The sequence below is a fragment of the Tamandua tetradactyla genome, chromosome X (genome assembly GCF_023851605.1).
Source record: "Tamandua tetradactyla isolate mTamTet1 chromosome X, mTamTet1.pri, whole genome shotgun sequence".
Taxonomy (NCBI): domain Eukaryota; kingdom Metazoa; phylum Chordata; class Mammalia; order Pilosa; family Myrmecophagidae; genus Tamandua; species Tamandua tetradactyla.
This window is the reverse complement of record NC_135353.1, coordinates 73,505,622-73,519,045: the sequence shown is the minus strand read 5'-3', so window position 1 is coordinate 73,519,045 and position 13,424 is coordinate 73,505,622. Positions and strand designations below refer to the sequence as shown.

The 13,424-nt window shown below is 38.5% G+C and overlaps 1 protein-coding gene across 1 annotated transcript in view; it reads right to left on the bottom strand.

Moving 5' to 3' along the window:
- Positions 1 to 586: 586 nt before the first annotated feature.
- The window catches only part of TSPAN6 (tetraspanin 6), a 169,294-nt gene continuing 156,456 nt past the window's right edge, over positions 587 to 13,424 (bottom strand). The window contains exon 8 of the mRNA XM_077146291.1: positions 587 to 606. The gene's annotated coding sequence lies outside the window, so the exon portion shown is untranslated. The remainder of the gene's footprint in view (positions 607 to 13,424) is intronic.

The following is a 13,424-nucleotide window of genomic DNA, read 5'->3' as shown; positions in this document are numbered from 1 at the left end:
ACAGTACTGAATAGGGATTATTCTGCCTTTATGAAATGGGATTTTGATTAAAATACGGCTTTTCTAGGGTCCATGCATCCTTTCAAACCGGCACACACACTAACACAAGGTGTTAAGATAATATATGGGGACTCTGTGTTTTATGCAGTTTTTTCCTGCAAATGTATAACTTGGCTAATAAAATTTTTAAAAATAGTCAGTTGGTCATAAATGTTATGGTACATTTCCAGACTTTGTTTTATTCCATTGATCTATATTTCTATCCTATGCTAGCATCATGCTCTTTTACTATTTTTAAATATATATATGCACATAGAGAGGGAACACTAGAGAGAATAGTCTGAGAAAACTCATCAAATTATCAAAAATAAGATACTCTTGTGGATCTAATTGCATCCTCCAATTTGGAGATGTTCTTGGGCTTCATATGGTGAATGAAGACCCAATTAAAAAAAATTTCTTCAGGATGTTACTTCAGTTAAGGTTTGGTCCAACTGAATCAGGTTGGGCTTTAATCCAGATTACTTAAATCTTTTATAAGCAGAATAAAAGTCAGATGGTGAGAGAATCCACAGAAAACAGCCAGCAACTGGAAGTCAATGGAACCTGGAAGAGAAAGGAAGAGGTGTCACCATGTGCATTGCCATGTGATGGAAAATCCGAGGACCCCCATAGATTGCTGATCATCCAGGAGATACCAACTTCAAGAGGAAGCAAATCTTCTAGCCTCAGAAACCATGAGCCAATAAATTCCTGCTGTTAAGCCAACCTACTGTATAGTGTTTGTTTAGCAGCTAGGAAATTAAAACAATTCTATCATACAACTGTTCCATAATATATTCAATTGCTTCCCTTGTGTTGGGTATTTTAGGCTGTTTCCATCTGTTCCCTAATATAAACAGCATTGTGAGACCATTTTTCCACAAAAATTATCTTCTGTATTTCAGATTACTCCCTTAAGGAAGATTCCTATCAGTGGACTTGCTAAGTCCAAATAAGAATATTTTTGTTTCATTGGGTAGACAAAAAAATAGATGATGATATAGATAGATGTATAAATAGATAGATAAAAATTTGGGTATGTATATATATATATATATATATGTGTGTGTGTGTGTGTGTGTGTCAAAATTATGTAAAATCTCTACCAATTTACACTCCCAATAAGAGATGTACCTTTGAGCAACTCACTTATCTTCTTGGCACCTCGGGTTTCTCATGTGTCTAATGAGGACAAAAGGCCAGTTCTCCTTTGTTTACAAGGATGTTGTGAGCATCAAATTAAATCCTTGATATAACCATGCTTTAACAAGTGTTAAAAACACTAAAGACATAAAGGGTATTACTGTTTACATTTATTTTTCCAATTAACGTCAACAAACAATTATTGAGCACCGACGACCTATAAAGAGTGAAGAAAGACACAAAAATGAAAGAAAAGCATTTTTAAATTTAAAGATGACAGAATATGTCCATTTGGGGACTGAAAATTTATTGATCAGATTGTATGCTGCTTGGAGCAGAAACCATGACTGGTATAAGATATAAGAGAATAAACTATTGTAATACAAGGAAAGGGGATAGATGCTAAAGTAGATATTATAAACAAAATCCTTAGAGTCTACAGTAGATGGGGAGATCTATTTTAGTTAGGAAAATGAGAAATACTTCTGAAAAGGTAGTATTTCAGCTAGGAGTGGGAATCTGATGGAAGTATTGGATTCTCATGTCTCATTTAGAAGACATTTCTTCAAAAGGATGCTTCTTAAGTCTATCTCTGATTCAGTTTATAATTTGTTTTTATTTTTATTTTCCCCCATGGTTAGGATTGTATTCACCTAACTAGAAAGTTGAAGTTACCATATAAGAGCTGGAGTGATTAAAGACATCTGTTGATGTTCAAATATTCAGGATACAGAGACTTGGGTGTGCTTTCCCCAGAGATTCTACCCCAATTTTTGTGCAGTAGAAAAAGGCTCATTTTATAGTTTTCTCTTGTCCATAATATGATAAATATTCAAAATTATTGGCTCTGACTAATCAGATAAGTTTTCACTTATTGTGACCCTAGTTTTATTATTATCACAATAAAAATGTGCTTATTCTTCAATTCCATTGACATTTTGTTTAGGGACATTTCTCCATGGCTCTCTTACATTTCTGGATGTCTCATTAGCACAGGCATACCATATTTTCAATGACGTTTGCATAGCAAATAGTCTTAGAAGATAGAGATAGTGCCTCCTCCTGAGGCAAAGAATAGGTTTGCATATTGTCCAATACAATAAAGACAGTCTTTCTCTATAGAGCAAAGGTTAAATAGGTTTAAGAGATTCAGGTTCACTAAGCTGAGGGTACCTCAGCTGTAATGCAAATTCACTGTGTGCACAGCTTCCACTCTGTTCCTCTTCATCACCACTGTGGGACTTGGGGTAGGGGAATGGAATGCCAGAGAACTGACATGAACATGCAGCTCATGCTCCTTTTTTTTTTTTTTTAAACTTTTTTATTGTATAGTATAACAAATATACAAAGCAAAGAAAGAAAAAAAACAATAGTTTTCAAAGCACTCTTCAACAAGTATTTACAAGACAGATCCCAGAGTTTGTCATGCACTACCATATGATCCTCTCAGATTTTTCCTTCTAGCTGCCCCAGAATATAGGAGACTAGAAGGCTTAAATATTTTTTATCACCACAGTTGACTTTTTTCTTTCTTTTTGTGAAAAATAACCTATTTTTTTTTAAAAAGCAATACATTTCAAAGCACAGCATCACAATTAGTTGTAAAACATATTTCAGAGTTTGGCATGGGTTACAAATTCACAATTTTAGGTTTTTACTTCTAGCCACTCTAAGATACTAGAGACTAAAAGAGATACAAATTTAGTGATTCAGTAATTATATTCATGTCTTAAATCCTATCTTCTCTGTATAACTCCATCATGACCTTTAATCTTTCTATCTCTCTCTTTAGGGGTGTTTGGGCTATGGTCATTCTAACTTTTTCATGTTGGAAGGGTCTGTCACTAATATGGGGTTGGGAGATGGAACTATTTGATGCTTGGGGAGACCTGGCCCCCTAGGTTTTAGGACTTATATGGTCCAGGGACCCATCTGGAGGTTGTAGGTTCTGGAAAGTTACTCTAGTGCATGGAACTGTGTGGAATCATATATATTGCCCTAGGTGCTCTTTAGGATAAGCTGTAATGGTCCTGATTAGGGTTAGGCAGGTTATTATAAGTAGCAATGTCTGACTGCAGCTTGCATAAGATCATGCTCCTTCTTATATAATGAGCAATAGCATCCTTTTTCTCTGAACTGGGAGTATCATGTCTTCTGCCAGCATCCATGAAACTGGCATGCAGATAGAATAAATCTCAGATCCTTAACAGTTCTTGTTACATTGTATAGTGTGATATACCTACTTTGTATGTATTTTCTTAAGTGCCCTTTCTGTATTAATCAATCAGTTCAAGCCCATTTTGCAACTATTCTGAGTGGAGGATGCTCTGATTCAGTTAAAGTTAAAGCTTTTAATTGATCTGGTTCATTGGTATTAAAATTTTCTTTCTCATAGATTATTAAAATCTAAAATATTTATATCCACTAGTTTAAAAAATCATTACTACCAGTGGGGCACTGAAGGAAAAAAAATCACTGAAGTAATTGACTCTTGCCTAAGGTAAGAGTCTTTAGTGAAATAAAGATGGTACTTATTGGAATGTACAAAGGATTTTTTTAAACAAATTATTCATCATCAGAGTTCACACAGTAAGTTCCTGCAGGGAGCAAAACTTTCCATAACAAAAATTTCCATTAATGAACTAACCATAGTAAAATGAAGTCTTATTTAAACATCTCTTTTTGACTAATGCTCATGTCTATCTCTGCTCATTGCACCAATAGTCTTTCTTTCCTGTAAATATCCAACAATGTGCAGTGCAAATTTGAAAAGTGAAATTTAAAATTTTGCTAATGATGCAAAAACATTAACTAGATTAAAGATGTTGATTAACTCCTCACAAAGTCATTGGCAAATGATGACCAAGCAAAGTTAGATCACTTAACAACTGAATAGAAAATGGACAAGTATGATGGCAGCATTGACACTTCCAAAGAGAATTATTTGAATAGTAAAAGCCTAGGAGAGGTCGTTGAGGAAAAAATACAGTAGCTCTCAAACAGTTTTGCAAAAATGACTCTCTAATGAAAGTCGAAAGTGAATTGAAGGATGTTGTAATCATGCTAATATATGCTTTTCATTTTTGCCTCAGTTTCAGCAACTTTTGGGCTTGCATCAGCATCCACTGCATAAAAAAGAGCTGTGAATCAGTTTTTGATTGATTTTCTCTTTTGTGGTTGGGTATTTCTTCATGAGGTAGATTCCTATGGAACCAGCAGATACTACACTAGGTTTCAGCTCTCTGGGCAACAACTTCCAGCTTCACACCAGCACCTACCAGGATGTAAAAGAGCCACTGCAAATTCTTTACTTGGAAGTTTCTTTCTTTCTCTTGCTTGCATTGCATGCTGTAAGAGGCCAGGGTAGATGCAAGCCTAATTTTCAGCCCTCTTGCCAGCCACAGCTTGAGGCCAACACTAGCATCTATGATAATTTAAAGCCAATGCACCTGTTTTATTTTTTGGTTGGTTAGTTGGTTTTCTTTCTTTTCCATTTTGTGGTTTGGCAGGCCCCTGAGGTACCATCAGCAATGCTAGTCTCAGTTTCAGTTTCAACAGAAACAACTTCTGGCTCCCTATCAACATCTACTGAGAGACTTGGAGAGGCAGTGCACCCTTTTCTATGGAGCTTTGTCTGTTAGTGTTTATTTTTCCCTTTTGTTTCTCTCTTTCTTTGTTTTTATTTTCTTGTCTTTGGTTAGGCAGACTGAGGAATGGAAGAACTTCATTTCCAGAGTTACCATAATGTAATACTCAAAATGTCCAGTTCTCAAAGAAAAAATTGCAAAACACACAAGGAGAAAGGAAAATATGGCCCAGTCACATGAAAAAATAATTCAATGGGAACTATTCCAGAGGAAGCTCAGTTATCTTATATCAGCCCCCAAAATAAAATTAATGACCTAAAGGAAATGATAGAGAAACAACTACAGGATATCAGGAAAACAATATTTGAGCAAAATGAGAATTCCAATAATGCAACAGAAATTATAAGGAACCAAGTGGGAATTCTGGAGCTGAAATGTACAATAACTGAAATGAAAAATTCAGTAAAGGAATTCAATAGCAGATTGGAGGAGGTAGAAAATAAGATCAGCAAACTTGAAAATAAGACAAATGAAATTGCCCAGTCTAAGGAACATGAAGAAAAAAGAATTAAAAAAGAAATTAATGGAACCTGAGGAACCTGTGGGGTACAATCAAGTGTAACAATATAAGGGCTGAAAACTTACCAAATCTGATGAAAGAGATGTATATACAAATCCAAGAAGCTCGATTAATACAAAGCAGGAGGAACCCAAATAGACCTATACCAAGACACATCGTAATCAAGTCATTGAATGCCAAGAACAAAGACAGAATCTTGAAAAAAAGCAAGAGAGAAGTGATACATCACATACACAGGATCCTTAATAGGACAGACATCTGATTTCTCATTAGAAAACATGGAGGCTGAAAGGCAGCAAGAGGACATATTTAAAGAGCTGAAATGAAAAATTTATCCAAGAATAATATATCTAGCTGAGCTGTCCTTCAAAAGTGAGGGAGAAATTAAGATATTTCTAGGAAAACTAAAGCTAAGGGAGTTCATTTCAACAAGACCTGTCTTATAGGAAAAACTACAAATTATCTAAATTGACTCAATAAAAAGGAAAAAAACTCAACAAACCCTATAATGAGTACAGAGCACTCAATAATAAAAAATGGTCCTCCAAAGAAAAATTCAGGACTAGATGGCCTCACTGGTGAATTCTACCATTCAAAGAATTAACACCTATCCTTCTCAAATGCTTCCAAATAATTCAAGAAGATAGAATGATTTCCAATTTGTTCTATGAAGGCAGCATTACACTGATGCCAAACTTTGATAAAGACATTAAAATAAAATAAAATTAATGCTGGTCTGTACTGTTTACTTTATTAATATAGTTGCAAAAACACTTAACAAAATACTAACAAACTGAATCTAGCAGTGTATTGGGAAAACTACTAAGACCAGGTAGAATTTATCCCAAGAGTGCAAGCATGTTCAACATGAAAATCAATCAATGTAATATACCATATAAATATACAAAGGAGAAAACCACATGATTAACTCAGATGTAGAAAAGGCACTTAATAATATCTGGCACACTTTCTTGTGAAAAACTCTCAGATAACTAGGAATAGAAGGATATTATCTCAGCATGACAAAAGCCATTTATGAAAAACTCACAGCTGACATCTTGTTTAAAAGTTTAAGATGTAAAGCCTAAAACTTAAGGTCAGGAACAGGACAAGATGCCTGCTTTGACAACTGCTGATCACCACTGCACTAGACGCTCTAAATAGAGCAATTAGGCAAAAAGAAAACGTATCCAAATTGGAAAGGAAGAAGCAAAACTATCTCTATTTGCAAATAATGTTTGTTTATATATAGAAAATCCAAAGGAATCCACGAGGAATCTACTAGAGCTAATACACAACTTTAGAAAAGTGGCAGGGTTCAAAATCAACATGCAAAAAATCAGTCATTTGTTTCTACATATTAACAATGAGCATTCCAAAGAGGAAAGCAAGGAAACAATTCCATTTACAATAGCATCTTAAAGAATTACATATTTAGGAATATATTTGACCAGGTATATAAAAGATTCATACACTGAAATCTACAAAACACTGCTGAAAAAAAAATAAAGAAGACTAAATAATAACTAGTTTATAGATTAGAGAGCTTAATGTTGTTAAGATGACAATATTACCCAAATATATCTATAAACTCAGTGTAATACCTATCAAAATTTCAGCAGCTTTTTTTCATAAATGGAAAAGCCAATCCTTAAAATTTATATAGAACTAACAAAGAGCCCTGAACAACCAAAAACATTTTGAAAAAGAACAAAGTTGGAGGATTCACACTTTGCAATTTCAAATTGTACTTAAAAGCTACAGTAATCAAACAGTGTGGTACTGGTATAAAGATAGATATATAGACCAATGAAACAGAATAAGAAGCCCAGAAATATGCCAATACACTTATGACTAATTGATTTTCAACAAAGGTGATAAGTTCATGCAATGGGGAAATAGTCTCTTCAACAAATGATGTTGAGAAAACTGGATATCCACATGCAAATGAATGAAAATTGGCTGGCTCCTTCACAACATATTCAAAAATTAACTCAAAATGGATCAAGGGGAAGATGGTAGAATAAAATAGGCCGAGCTCACCCCTGCTCCAAGGAACAGATAGAGAAGTGACAGAAAACTGACTGGAACAGTAATTCTAACATGTAAGTCACCTGAGAGGGTCTTCTACACCACATAGGGAGGCCCTGGTTACAAAAGCTTAGGAACTGAGAAGCAGAGTATCAAAGACCATCCAGCTAGTGCAAACAACCTAATGCACCCCTTTTCAAATGGAGGTCCAGAGCCCCTCTGGAGTGCACAGACAGAAAGACAGAGACTAGGATGCAAGCCAAGCCATGTTCCTTGAATGTGTTACACTCATGTGCACTGACTGCCGTGACCCATGAGCCCCCACGACCCAAGCACGTAAAACCCAACTCTCGCCCCCCGACTGTGCCCCATGCACCCAAGCCCCACTCCCTGGTGCTCCAAGCACCCCCACCCCGACCCCAACCCCCACACCCCTACACAACATCCCTATCTTGTGCAGGCAAAAACACCTCCTCTGGCCCCGCTCACCTCTTCCATGCAAGCACACACTCTCGCCCACAGACCCCAAGACCATGCAGCTGTGCCCAGCCCCTTACCTCCCACCTCCCCTTCCCCGACCCCTGCAGGCCCTCACCTGTGGATCCATGCCACACCTGCCCCAAGCCCACGCAGTTAGCAACCCTGGCCCATCCCTCTGAACTCTGCACACCTACACACCAGTGCCCAGCCACCCCAGAACCACTCACGTGAATACCTGGATCCTGCTCATGCTTGCACCCACCCATCTGTGCCTTACCCCAACCCCTATACCCCACCCCACCCTGCAAACATGCACACACCGGGCTCATACTCCCAGCTCTGTGCAAGTGCTTACAAATGCATCCAGGCCACCCCTGCCTCCAGATCCCCCTGAGCTCTAGGCATGTGCATACTAGGGACCCATCCCCCCAGATACACAGATACACATACACACACACACGCATGCATGCTGCCCACCCTAGCACACATGCATTCATGGCCCCATCCCTTGAACCCTGCATCCCACACTCCAGCCCTGTGCATGGGTACATCCCCACTCCAATACCCCCTGCCCCATTGCATGTGCACACCTTTGCCCCCCCGACACAAGTGCCCCCCTCTCACCTCCAGAAGGTGCTTATGTGCATATCCATGCCACCGAGCTCCTGCCCTGTGCAGGTGCATGCACCCTTTCCCCACCCCCACACCATATCTTCATACCCACCCCAGGGCCCTGCCCACCCCACGAGTGTACACACATGCCCACCCACCAATCCATGCCCCAAAAAACTCACAACATGTGCCCCACTCCTGCACACATGTGCAACCATATCCCAGATCCCTACACCTCTTCCTCTGCACAAGCATACACCCACACCCCACACACCCTACACCCCAACCTCAGCACCCTAATATCCACAACCCCTGTTCAAACCACAACTTGCCTGTGGACCAGCCCCCATGCATCCGCAGAATCCACTCTGATCTGCCTTCCACCGTGCCCTGCTCCTGAGCTCCAATGCTCCAATGCTGCTCTGAGATACACCCACGTGCATGGCCCTCACACTGCACCTCTCAAACCTGCGCCCCACACTCCACACTCCTTGGGCACCAGCATAGTGCTGCCGACTCTTGCCTATCACTGTACCACAACCTGTCACTGCACTGTTATGCCCTATATCCTGCCCCACACCCATCCTGCAAATACAAAACTTCAGATTACTGAAGGAAATCAACTTAAAATGCAAGTCTATCATAATAATTACAAGTCTTGAAGGCAACAGAAAATCACAAAGCATTTGAAGATGCAGGCAGATAAAGCCCAGCCTAATGATCAGATCAAGAAGAAAAAGACTTTGGAACAACTAATCAAAGATGTCCATATAACTCTACTAAATAAAATCAATGGGTTAGTTAATGACATAAAGGGCACCAAGAAGACACTAGAAAAGCATAATTAAGAATATGAAAGACTACGTAGAAAAATAGCCAATATCACAGAAATTAAAGATGCTGTGGACCATATCAAAAATACACTAGAGATGAACAAGAGCAGATTTGAAAATGCAGAAGAAAGAATAACTGAACTAGAGGACATGACAATTGATTTCAAACACACAAAACAGCAAGTGGCAAAAAGATGGAAAATTTTGCATTGGATCACAGGGAAATGATGGACAAACAAAGAGTACAATTAAAAGAATCATTGATTTCCCAGAAGTAAAGAGAATAGTAAAGAGCTAGGAAGATTAGCTGAAGATATAATGGGGAAACCCTCCCAAACCTTATAAAAGACATAAATATGGACATCAAAGACTCCCAACAAACCATAAATAGAATAAATCCAAATAGACCAATTTCAAGACACATACTAATCACTCCGTCAGATGTTGAAGAGAAGCAGAAAATCCTGAAAGCTGCAAGAGAGAAAAACAATCTACTACATACAAGAGAAGCCACATTAAGACTGAGTTCAGACTACTCAAAAGGCACTATGGATGTGAGAAGGCAGGGGTATGATATATTTAAGATCTTGAAAGAGAAAAGACTTTCAGCCAAGAATTCTGTACCCAACCAAATTGTCCTTCAAAACTGAAGGAGAGATTAAAATTTTCACAGACAAATGCTGTGAAATTGTCAACAAGGGACCAGCCCAACAAGAAATACTAAAGCGAGTTCTGCAGCTGATAAAAATACAAGAAAGGAGAGGGAGGTCTGGGGGAGGGCAGAGAACTGAAGAGTACCAATAAGGGTAACTTAAAGGATAAAAGGAGAAAGAGGGAAAATAATACATTGATCCAATGTATTATTGGATCACAAAATCCAAAAGAATAAAATGGTAGATGCCAGAAATTCTTTTACAGGAATACATTTGAATGTTAACGGACTAACTTTACCAATTAAAAGATACAGATTGGTATAATGAATTAAAATACATATATATATGATCCAGGCCAGAAAAATGAGGTGGTGAACCAAGATGGTGGCTTAGTAATGTGTGCATTTTACTTTGTCCTCCAGAACAACTATTAAATAACCAGAAATAGTAGAGGACAGCTCCCAGGGTCACATCAGTGACCAGACACACAGCATCCCCCAGTCTGGACCAGCTGGACCAGCTGGAAGCCCACCCAGAACCATGAGTTCCCCAAGCCACAGCGGCTGGCACCCCACCCCCACAGGCTGCTTCCCAGAGGGGAAAGGAAGGGAAATTTACCAGCAGCAAGGGCTGAGCCCAACCAAACGCCAATCTTGGAATTAATTAGCAAATTCTGACTACTAAAAATAGACTCCCAGCTCAGGTGAACCTCGTCAAAGCAGAGGTTGCTCATTTTTGCCCCGGAGCCAAGGGGGCAGGGCTGATGGAAAAAAAAAAACAGAAGTTTTTGTGGCTGTGCTTCTAAAAAGGCTTGATTGCCTTTGGATTCAGTGGCAGAGCTTATCAGGCTGCAACTGTCCCAGGCATAGGCAGAAACAAGCTCGTTTCAGGGCTTGTCTAGAGCCTGTGCCTTCTCCAGGGGAGGTTGAAGCCCAACTCAGGTGGAATCCCTCCCTCGAGGAATTCAGACACCAGGACTTGGAAATTTGAAGCCATTAAAACCAGCCTACAACCTCTCCTCTGTCTCTACCATGCCCCCAGCAGGGAGAGACTGCCAAAGTTAAAGGTACTGCATCATGTAATGCTGGTAGGACCTGCAGGCAGACAAACACCACATACTGGGAAGGACAAGAAAAACAGAGCCCAGAGACTTCACAGGAAAGTCTTTCAACCTGCTGGGTCATACCCTCAGGGAAAACTGATGCAGATGACTCTTTCCTCTTGATAGGAGGCCAGTTTTGTCTGGGAAAATCTGGCTGGGGTCTATAATGCCTAAGTAGACCCACCTAAGGGGTGGGGGTGGGGGGAGGCACCATAGAATCAGGGCAAGAAACAAGAAAACAAGAACTCAAAAATTCTCCTCTATTAAACAAAACCTAAGGTAGAGGTCCAGAAAAAGATGAACTGAATGTCAAAGAACAGATAGACAACAAATTGATCCAGCAAGAAAACCTTAAGAAAAGAAGTGAAAACAATCTCCAGAATAAACTAATTAAGGTAATTAAATGCCTAGACACCAGCAAAAAATAACAAATAACACTAGGAAAATTGAAGACATGGCCCAGTCAAAGGAACAAGCCAACAATTCAAATGAGATACAGGAGCTGAAACAATTGATTCAGAATATACCAACAGACATGGAAAACCTCATCAAAAACCAAATCAATGAATTGAGGGAGGATATAAAGAAGGCAGGAATGAACAAAAAGAAGAAATGGAAAGTCTGAAAAAACAAATCACAGAACTCATGGGAATGAAAGGCACAGTAGAAGAGATGAAAGAAACAATGGAAACCTATTGGTAGATTTTGAGAGGCAGAAGATAAGATTAGTGAACTGAAGGATGGAACATCTGAAATCCAACAAGAAAAAGAAAATATAGGGAAAAAATGGAAAAATTTGAGCAGGGACTCAGGGAATTGAAGGACAATATGAAGCGCATGAACATATGTGTTGTGGGTGTCCCAGAAGGAGACGAGAAGGGAAAAGGAGGAGAAAAACTAATGGAGGAAATGATCACTGAAAATTCCCCAACTCTTATGAAAGACTTAAAATTATAGATCCAAGAAGCGCAGCATACCCCAAAGAGAATAGACCCAAATAGATGTACTCAAAGACATTTACTAACCAGAATGTCAGAAGTCAAAGAGAAAGAGTGAATCTTGAAAGCAGCAAGAGAAAAGCAATCCATCACATACAAGGGAAGCCCAATAAGACTATGCATAGATTTCTCAGCAGAAACTATGGAGGCAAGAAGACAATGGATGCTGTATTTTAATTATTAAAAGAGAAAAACTGCCAACCAAGAATTCTATATCCAGCAAAATTGTCCTTCAAAAATGAGGGAGAAATTTAAACATTTTCAGGCAAAAAATCACTGAGAGAATTTGTGACCAAGAGACCAGCTGTGCAAGAAATACTAAAGGGAGTACTAGACACAGATACGAAAAGACAGAAGAGAGAGGTGTGGAGAAGAGTGTAGAAAAGAAGACATTGAGTAAAGGTAAAAAGAAGGAAAATTAGATATGACATATAAAATCCAAAAGGCAAAATGGTAGAAGAAAGTACTACCCGTAGAGCAATAACACTAAATGTTAATGGATTAAACTCCCTGATCAAAAGACATAGACTGGCAGAATGGATTAAAAAACAGGATCCATCTTTATGCTGTCTCTACTCAAAGGACATGAGGGTAAGGACACAAACTGACATTTGCACACCAATGTCTATAGCAGCATTATTTACAATTACCAAGAGATGGAAATAGCCAAAGTGTCCATCAACAGATGGGTGGCTAAACAAACTGTGGTATATACATACGATGGAATATTATGCAGCTGTAAGACAGAATAAAGTTATGAAGTATATAACAACATGGATGGACCTTAAGGACATTATGCTGAGTGAGATTAACCAAAAACAAAAGGACAAATACTGTATGGTCTCACTGATATGAACTGACATTAATGGACAAACTTGGAATATTTTGTTGGTAACAGAGACTATCAGGAGATAGAAATAGGGTAAGACATTGGGTCATTGGAGCTGAAGGGATACAGATTGTGCATCAGGACTGAATATAAAAACTCAGAAATGGACAGCACAATATATTAAAACACTGAATGAAGCTTATTGTGAGAATGATGGAGGAGGGCTGGGGGCATAAATGAAGTCAGAAAGAAAGATAGATGATAAAGATTGATATGGTATAATCTAAGAATGCCTAGAGTGTATAATGATAGTGACTAAATGTACAAATTTAAAAAAATGTTTTTGCATGAGGAAGAACAAACGAATGTCATTACTGCAGGGTGCTGAAAATAGATGGTAATTAATATTTTAAAATGTCAACTTCTGTGTGAGACTAAAGCAAAAAATGTTTATTTGGTACAAAATTTATATTTTGACTAGTGCATTTCCTAATATAACTTATGTAGATAGCTTGGTTGAACAACATATGTACA